This window comes from Triticum aestivum, chromosome 6B (genome assembly GCF_018294505.1).
Source record: "Triticum aestivum cultivar Chinese Spring chromosome 6B, IWGSC CS RefSeq v2.1, whole genome shotgun sequence".
Lineage (NCBI taxonomy): Eukaryota > Viridiplantae > Streptophyta > Magnoliopsida > Poales > Poaceae > Triticum > Triticum aestivum.
In genome coordinates, this window is record NC_057810.1 from 432,388,212 (window position 1) to 432,398,345 (window position 10,134).

Below are 10,134 nucleotides of genomic sequence, written 5' to 3' on the forward strand. Positions count from 1 at the left end.
ATGTGGTACAATGTGTTAGTGTTGATGATGATGATGAGTTGTGATTATGAGTAGTGACCAACTTGCTATGTGATGTCTCATTGATGAAAACGATGATCATGAGGAGGTGTTATATGACAATGATGTATTATGATCATAAGTTGTTAATGATATGATGATGTTGATGATGATGATGATGATGATGATATTTATTATATCATTGGGTGAAAGAACCGCGGATTAGTTTCAACTGGATGTCCATCCACTTGAAACTAGTCCACAGTTCTTTCACCCAGTGATGTAATAACTCATTATAATGTAAAAACAATATCTAAATTGTTGCTTTATGAAAACTTATATAAAGGTGTATGAATACAACATGAAATAAAAAAGAAATATAATACGGAATAATAGTAGTAGCGCGAGCTACTAGAAGCGCTACTAGTAATTACCAGTAGCGCCCTTTCCAGGAAGCGCTACAACTAAGTGGATATAGCAGTATCGTGGGTTAACCCACGCTACTGCTAACCTTTAGCTGTAGCACCTTACTATGCCTCCCGCGCTACTGGTAGGCCTAAAAACCCGCGCTACTGCTAGGCTTTTCCCTAGTAGTGTAGAAGTGTCATAAGCATGACAGAAAACATTCGTTCGGGACAAAATGTCACGGATGTGTCTTTTTTTTGTAGTGTGTCTATGTACCCTTGTATACCGAAAGAGGAAGCGTATAAAACGCGGTTGATGCGGTCATACTCTTCCCGATCCAATCACGATCCAACCGATCTAGTGCCGAACGGACGACACCTCTGAGTTTAGCACACGTGCAGATTGATGATGTCTCCTCCTCCTTGATCCAGCAAGCGAAGGGGCATAAGTAGATGGGATCACAACCAGAATGCCAGCGTGGTGGTGATGGTGGCGGTGGACTACCGTTAGTGCTTCGCTAAACGAAACCAGAACGAGGAGATGGGAGAGACAAAGAGGGTTATGGCTAGGCAAAAGGTGTGCTCCTCCCCTTGCATATCCTCTCCTTATATAGGAGTGAGGGAGGGACCGTCAAGCCCTATCCCCTCCTCCAAGGAGGGGGTGGCGGCCTAAGGAGGGGGAGTGCCCTCTAAGCCAAGTGGAGGGCCTCCCATCTAGGGTTTCCAACCCCAGGCGCATGGGCGTTTGTAGGGGCTAGTGCGCCTGGCCTAATAAGGCCAGGGCGCCCCCTACAACCCATTCTAGACTATGGGACGTGGTGGAACCCTCTGAGGACTTCCAGACCTCTCCGGTACCCTTTGGAACCTTCTGGTGACTTCCCGGTACAATACCAAAAAACTAAACTTTTTTCCCGGAACCCCGATAACAACTGTAGTGCCCAAGATGCAATTCTATCCTCATCGTGTGATGAATTCATGATTGGGGAAGAATCGCATTTCGAGTGCATAGCAAGGTGGATATCATTACAACATACCATGTAGTGAATAGATGAGAATACCAGATAAAGGCCTACACTCCCACGAGCTACTACATGAATAATTAAATACATCAATACATAGTAATCATCATACAGAAGAACAGTATCCGACTATGCATGAAATCAAACAAAAAGAAGAACGACATCCACCCTGTTGATCCCAGGCTCCAAACTCGGAACACATCATATGATCGACGAAGAAGAAGAACTCCAAAAGCAAACATGCATCGCTCTCACGTCAAAGCATTGCTTTACCTGTACCTGCACCTGTTGTTGTAGTAATCTATGAGCCACGGGGACTCAGCAATCTCATTACCAAGGGTATCAAAACTAGCAAAGCTTAATGGATATGGAATGGTTAAGTGGTGAGATTGTAGCAAGCACTAAGCATTTGTATGGTAGCTAACTTACGAGTACAAGAGTAAGAAGAGTAAACTGCACATAATGGACATGACTAGAATGATCAAGAAGCGATCATGAACTACCTACGATTCATACATAACCCCACCGTGTTCTGTTCCCGAACTCCCTCAAAAAGAGACGGTCATGGTTATGCACGCAGTTGGTGTATTTTAGTTAGATTTAGTGTCAAGTTCTCAACAACCGAATGTTATAAATTTCCAAGTCGCCACATAACCATGGGCACGGCTTCCAAAAAGATTTAACCATGCAGGGGTGCTCCAAGTGGTCCATTAATTATAAATTACCACACGCATCCGATGGAAAATCCTCACGCCATGTTAACACGATGCTTACGATAAGGAATCACGATGGACAAGCCACTCGTCAAAGGTAAAACTAAACCAGCAAGACCACCCGGTGTGTCGTCACCCCGATAAGAGCCGCGCGTATCTCAATGTCATAACACAACCATCTACAAGAAGTGGACGATAGCCTGAATACCATCGAGTTGCCCCGAGGCGGCACCGCCGACTGCTAGGTAGGTGGACCAACACTCATGAGGAACACTGGCCCGGGATGTTGATTAACTATCCACGGGTACCGGTAAGTCCCTATGCAAGTTTTAGTTGTTATTAGGCAAATGGTAAAAACCAATGTTGGGCCTTGCTGGAAGAGTTTTATCCTAAGCGAATGATCAGGGGTCCCCAGAAAACCCCACACATGTTAGGGGCGCTCATCATGGAACATAACACATGTATGATGGAAACTAAGGCGGCATGATTGGAACAAAACACCAGACAAACGACTGAGCCTTCCACCCATTACCAAGTATATAGATGCATTAATTAAATAAGAGATATTGTGATATCCCATGATATCCATGTTCCAACATGGAACAACCTGCAACTAGCAACGCTATATGAGGGGCTGAGCAAAGCGGTAACATGGCCTAAAAATGGTTTGCTAGGATGGTGGACGGTTAGAGGTGTTGGGGAATGTAGTAATTCAAAAAAATCCTATGATAACGCAAGATCTATCTAGGAGAAGCATAGCAACAAGCGGGGAGAGTGTGTCCACGTACCCTTGTAGACCAAAAGCGGAAGCGTTTGTCGGCGTTCTGGGAACGGGGGTCCCTAGACTTGCCTGCCTGCGGCCCACAGCGTGGCTCCACTAATGGCCTGGTACGACCCATCTTCATCAGCAAACACTCAAGACCCTCGCGAAGGGCCAAGCCACGCGAGGCGGACGACACAAGACCTCCTCAGGGGCAGCCTCACTAGGCTGGCTCGTGAGGAGCGGAGAGATCAAGACGAGGGGCACCTCGCGAGGTTTCCGTGACGTGAGCCGTGACGATCAAGGCCAGGAGGGCGCCAGCGAGCGTAGAGTACCGGTTGCCTCTTTGGTGCTAAAGGGGCAGGTGCAGGCGAGGAGTCTCGAGGCATCAGGCAAAGGTTTCCATATCGGTGCAACGATACCAAGACCAGCAGGACGGAGGTCATCGCGGAGCCCATGATGGCGTCACCACCAGAGTCTTTGGCAGGCGAAGAACACCTTTTGTCAGGATAGCTTGTACTAGCTGTCCCCCTTCAAATTGGCTGTTGTGGGATCCCTTCCCGCCTAAACATTTGGGAAGAGGACCAGGGCCTATATAAATAGGACTAGCCACCACCATAGGAAAGGACGGATCATTCAGATCATCCCCAACCACACAAACTCATCGAGCTCGAGAACACCTCTCCTTAGGAGCTTGCTCTTCCCTTGTACTTGTTCATCCCTAGCCTAGAAGGCAATCCACCACACCACACTGGAGTAGGGTATTACACCACATCGGTGGCCCGAACCAGTATAAACTCTTGTGTCCCTTGTTCCGTGGGTTCGGTGAGCTAGGACTGGAGGTCGTTGCAAGAGTGGGCGAGGGGGAGAGAGATCTTCGTGCGCACCCCAGTGTTCAAACCTCAAGGGTTTTGCCGGAATCCGTAATCCGCCATTTTGCGCGCCAGGTAGGGGGTGCATTGAAGCTTTTCTTTCGTCGATCCATGCCCCACTGCTCCACCGCATCCATGGTGGACGCACGCTGAGCCCGCACCGAGCGTCGGGCCGCCCTGGTCGCCCGTGTCGCTCAGACAGCTCCTATCGGTGGGCCTCCCCGTCGTTTGATACGTCTCCGTCGTATCTATAATTTTTTATTGTTCCAAGCCAATATTATTCAACTTTCATATACTTTTGGCAACTTTTTATACTATTTTTTGGGACTAACATATTGATCCAGTGCCCAGTGCCAGTTCCTATTTGTTCCATGTTTTATATTTCGCAGAAACCCAATATCAAATGGAATCCAAATGGGATAAAAACGGACGGAGAATTATTTTGGAATATTTGGGATTTTCCGGAGGAAGAATCAACGCGAAATGGTGCCCAAGGTGGCCAGGAGATAGGGGGACGCGCCCTCCCCCCCTGGGCGCACCTGGCACTCTCCTGGGCCACCCGTAAGGCGGTTGACGCTCTTCTTTTGCCGCAAGAAAGCTAATTTTATGAGAAAAATCTGGGCGAAAGATTCACCCCAATCGGAGTTACGGATCTCCGGATATAAAAGAAACAGTGAAGGGGAATGATCTGGGAATGCAGAAACAAAGAGAGACAGAGAGACAAATCAAATCTCGGAGGGGCTCTTGCCCCTCCCAAGCCATGAGAGCCAAGGACCACAGGGGAAACCCTTCTCCCATCTAGGTAAAGCAAACACTAAGCGTGCATAGAGTCGTATCAGTGGCAGATAGGACTTGAGAGGATATTTGTTCTACTATTAGCTCCTCGTTGGGTTCGACACTCTTACTTATCGAAAGAGGCTGCAACTATCCCGTATACTTGCGGGTTATCAAGACCTTTTTCTGGCGCCGTTGCTGGGGAGTCATAGCATGGGGTGAATATTCTCGTGTATGCTTGTTTGCTTTATCACTAAGTAATTTTTATTTGTTGTTCTAAGTTGTTCTCTATCCTTAGTTATGGATATGGAACATGAAATACCAAAAAAATTAGGTGTACTTGCTACTCATGGAGATGGGGAACCTCCTAAAACCCTCGATGCTCGTTATGTTAAAGATATTATGTACTACTTTGATAATCCTGAGAAAACCCCATTCAATTATGTTAAGGGAGACACGTTGGATCAACGTGAATACTTTAGGGATTATCGCTTGACACAAAAAGGGAAACTATTATGGGATCAAATTCATATATTGCGTTGGTATGCTCGTCAACTATGCTTGATACATGATTATACTTGTTGCTCTAGGATGAAGGCTCCACACCTTCCCTTTTCTTGCAAATTCAATGATAATAAAACCTTAGCTTCTTATGCTAATGGTTTATATGATTACTATGATGTGGAACAAATAGAAGAATTTGTTGCTTTTATGGGTGCTTATGAGATTGAATCTATGTTTAAAGAGTTTGATGATTTTGATGATTCAGTTTATAGACCTGAAAATTTTGCTATACTTAAATATTGTTATAAGAATTATGAATACAATTACAATATTGATGCATTTATTGAGAAAGTCTCTGCTGTCCAAGAAGAGACTAATATTTTGCAGGAGTCTATGGAAGAAGAAATTGATGAAATTGTAAGCTCATTGGATGAAAAAAATGATGAGGAGAGCGAAGAACAAAAGGAGGAAGAGCGGACTAGCTACCCGTGCCCACCTTCTAATGAGAGTAACTCTTCAACTCATACATTATTTAATTTCCCTTCGTGCTTACCGAAGGATGATTGTTATGATCCCGTTGATTCTCTTGAATTACCCCTTTTTGATGATGCTTGCTATGCTTGTGGCCAAGATGCCAATATGAATTATGCTTATGGAGATGAACTTGCTATAGTTCCTTATGTTAAACATGAAATTGTTGCTATTGCACCCACGCATGATAGTTCTATTATCTTTTTGAATTCTCCCAACTACAATACATCGGAGAAGTTTGTGCTTATTAAGGATTATATTGATGGGTTGCCTTTTACCGTTGCACATGATAATTTTGATGAATGTCATATGCATGTGCTTGCTGCCCCTAATTGTAATTATTATGAGAGAGGAACTATATCTCCACCTCTCTATGTTTCCCATACTATGAAATTGCAAGAAACTGCTTATACAATGCATTGGCCTTTACTTGGTGTGCATGAATTGTTCTTTTATGACATGCCGATGCATAGGAAGAGAGTTAGACTTCGTTGTTGCATGATATATATTACTTTGTGCTCACTACTAAATTACAAATCATTGTTAATTAAAATTGGCTTTGATATACCTTGGGATCCGGGTGGATTCATTACTTGAGAACTAAATGCCTAGCTTAATGGCTTTAAAGAAAGCGCTGCTAGGGAGACAACCCGGAAGTTTTAGAGAGTCATTTATTTTTGTTGAGTGCTCATATAGTTTAAAAACAAAAAAATAAAGAGGGGAACCTAAAACTCTTCAAAAAGGAAAGTGAAAGTGAGAAAGACAAGCATTGTTGAAGTGGGAGCTAGCCTTGAACGTTGTTCATGCTCACGGAAACTTTGTGAATCTTGATTACAGAAACTTTTCATAAAAAATAATTATCCCCTTATATAATTCCATTGTATTATAAAAATATTGTTCCAAGGTTTGCCTTTAAGATTTTTACAATGCTTGTTGGTTTGTACGGTGCAGGATAGAAACTTTGGCTGTAGTGCGCTATTTTACTTTTTTCACTGGAACGTCAAACGGTTCTGATTCCTTTTGCACTGTCTTTCTGTACAAATTGTTTATTTTTCCTAAATTTGGTAGAATTTTTGGGGAACCATAAGTATGGTGAATGTTCATATTGCTATAGACTGTTCTGTTTTTGACAGATTCTGTTTTTGATGCATAGTTCGTTTGTTTTGATGAAACTATCAATTTCTATCAGTGGATTTAAGCCACGAAAAAGTTATATTACAGTAGACACATTGAAAAAAACAAAAAATGAATTGGTTTTATACATTACTTAGAGTAGTGATTTGCTTTATTATACTAACGGGTCTTGCCGAGTTTTCTGTTGAAGTTTTGTGTGGATGAAGTGTCTAATCGAGGAGGTCTCGATATGAGGAAAAGGAAGAGAGGCAAGAGCTCAAGCTTGGGGATGCCCAAGACACCCCAAGTAAATATTCAAGGAGACTCAAGCGTCTAAGCTTGGGGATGCCCCGGAAGGCATCCCCTCTTTCTTCAACAAGTATCGGTATGTTTTCGTATTTGTTTCGTTCATGCGATATGTGCAAGTCTTGGAGGGTCTTTTGCATTTAGTTTTCATTTTTCTTTTATGCACCATGCTGGTATGAGATAGTCCTTGGTTGAATTTTAGAATGCTCATTGCACTTCACTTATATCTTTTGAGTATGGCTTTATAGAATGCTTCATGTGCTTCACTTATATCATTTGAAGTTTGGATTGCCTGTTTCTCTTTACTTAGAAAACGGCCATTTGTGGAATGCTCTTTTGCTTCACTTATATTTGTTAGAGCATGGGCATATCTTTTGTAGAAAGAATTAAATTCTCTTGCTTCACTTATATCTAGAGAGATGACAGGAATTGGTCATTCACATGGTTAGTCATAAAATCCTACATAAACTTGTAGATCGCTGAATATGATATGTTTGATTCCTTGCAATAGTTTTGCGATATAAAGATGGTGATATTAGAGTCATGCTAGTGGGTGGTTGTGGATTGTAGAGACACTTGTGTTGAGGTTTGCAAGTCCCGTAGCATGCACGTATGGTAACCGTTGTGTGACAAATTTGAAGCATGGGGTGTTTCTTTGATTGTCTTCCTTATGAGTGACGGTCGGGGACGAGCGATGGTCGTTTCCTACCAATCTATCCCCATAGGGACATGCATAGTAGTACTTTGCTTCGAGAGCTAATAAACTATTGCAATAAGTATATGAGTTCTTTATGACTAATGTGCGTACATGGATTATACGCACTTTTACCTTTCCATCATTGCTAGCCTCTTCGGTACCGTGCATTACCCTTTCTCACCTCGAGAGTTGGTGCAAATTTCGTCGGTGCATCAAAACCCCGTGATATGATACGCTCTATCACACATAAGCCTCCTTATATCTTCCTCAAAACAGCCACCATACCTACCTATTATGGCATTTCCATAGCCATTCCGAGATATATTCCCATGCAACTTTCATCATCAGCATATACATGACCTGAGCATTCATTGTCATATTCCTTGCATGATCGTAAGATAGCTAGCATGATGTTTTCATGGCTTGTCCGTTTTTTGATGTCATTGCTACACTAGATCATTGCACATCCCGGTACACCGCCGGAGGCATTTATATAGAGTTATGTCTTTGTTCTAGTATCGAGTTGTAATATCGAGTTGTAAGTAAATAAAAGTGTGATGATCATCATTATAGAGCATTGCCCCATGAAAAAAAAGAAAAAGAAAAAAAAGAAAAAAAGGAAAGGCCAAAGAAGCCCAAATAAAAAAGGGGGCCAAAGAAGCCCACCCAAAAAAAAGAAAAAAAGAAAGAAAAAGGGCAATGTTACTACCCTTTTACCACACTTGTGCTTCAGAGTAGCACCATGTTCTTCATATAGTGAGTCTCCTATATTGTCACTTTCATATACTAGTGGGAATTTTCGTAATAGAACTTGGCTTCTATATTCCAACGATGGGCTTCCTCAAATGCCCTAGGTCTTCATGAGCAAGCAAGTTGGATGCACGCCCACTTAGTTTCTTTTGTTGAGCTTTCATACACTTATAGCTCTTAGTGCATCCGTTGCATGGCAATCCCTGCTCCTCGCATTGACATCAATGATGGGCATCTCCATAGCCTGTTGATTAGTCGCGTTGATGTGAGACTTTCTCCCTTTTTTGTCTTCTCCATATAAACCTCCACCATCATATTCTATTCCACCTATAGTGCTATATCCATTGCTTGCGCTCATGTATTGCGTGAGGGTTGAAAAGCTGAGGCACGTTAAAAAGTATGAACCAATTGCTCGGCTTGTCATCAGAGTTGTGCATGATGGGAGCATTTTGTGTGACGAAAATGAAGCATGGCCAGACTATATGATTTTGTAGGGATAAGCTTGCTTTAGCCTTGTTGTTTTGAAAAGACATGATTGCTTTATTAGTACGCTCGAAGTATTATTATTTTTATGTCAAATGGTAGACTATTGCTTTGAATCACTCATGTCTCAATATTCATGCCATGATTAGACATATGATCAAGATTATGCTAGGTAGCATTCCACATCAAAAATTATCTTTTTTATCATTTACCTACTCGAGGACGAGCAGGAATTAAGCTTGGGGATGCTGATACGTCTCCGTCGTATCTATATTTTTTGATTGATCCATGCCAATATTATTCAACTTTCATATACTTTTGGCAACTTTTTATACTATTTTTTGGGACTAACATATTGATCCAGTGCCCAGTGTCAGTTCCTGTTTGTTGCATGTTTTATGTTTCGCAGAAACCCAATATCAAACGGAATCCAAATGGGATAAAAACGGACGGAGAATTATTTTGGAATATTTGGGATTTTCCGAAGGAAGAATCAACGCGCAACGGTGCCCGAGGTGGCCAGGAGATAGGGGGCACGCCCTCCCCCCTGGGCGCTCCTGGCACTCTCCCGGGCCACCCGTAAGGCGGTTGACGCTCTTCTTTTGCTGCAAGAAAGCTAATTTTACGAGAAAAATCTGGGTGAAATATTCACCCCAATCGGAGTTACGGATCTCCGGATATAAAAGAAACGGTGAAGGGGAATGATCTTGGAATGCAGAAACAGAGAGAGACAGAGAGACAGATCAAATCTCGAAGGGGCTCTCGCCCCTCCCAAGCCATGAGAGCCAAGGACCACAGGGGAAAACCTTCTCCCATCTAGGGAGAAGGTCAAGGAAGAAGAAGAAGGGGGGCTCTCTCCCCCTTGCCTCCGGTGGCGCCGGAACGCCGTCGGGGGCCATCATCATCACCGCGATCTACACCAACACCTCCGCTATCTTCACCAACATCTCCATCACCTTCCCCCATCTATATTCAGCGGTCCACTCTCCGCAACCCGCTGTACCCTCTACTTGAACATGGTGCTTTATGCTTCATATTATTATCCAATGATGTGTTGCCATCCTATGATGTCTGAGTAGATTTTCGTTGTCCTATCGGTGATTGATGAATTGCTATAATTGGTTTGAGTTGCATGTTTTATTATTGGTGCTGTCCTATGGTGCCCTCCGTGTCGCGCAAGCGTGAGGGATTCCCGCTGTAGGGTTTGCAAT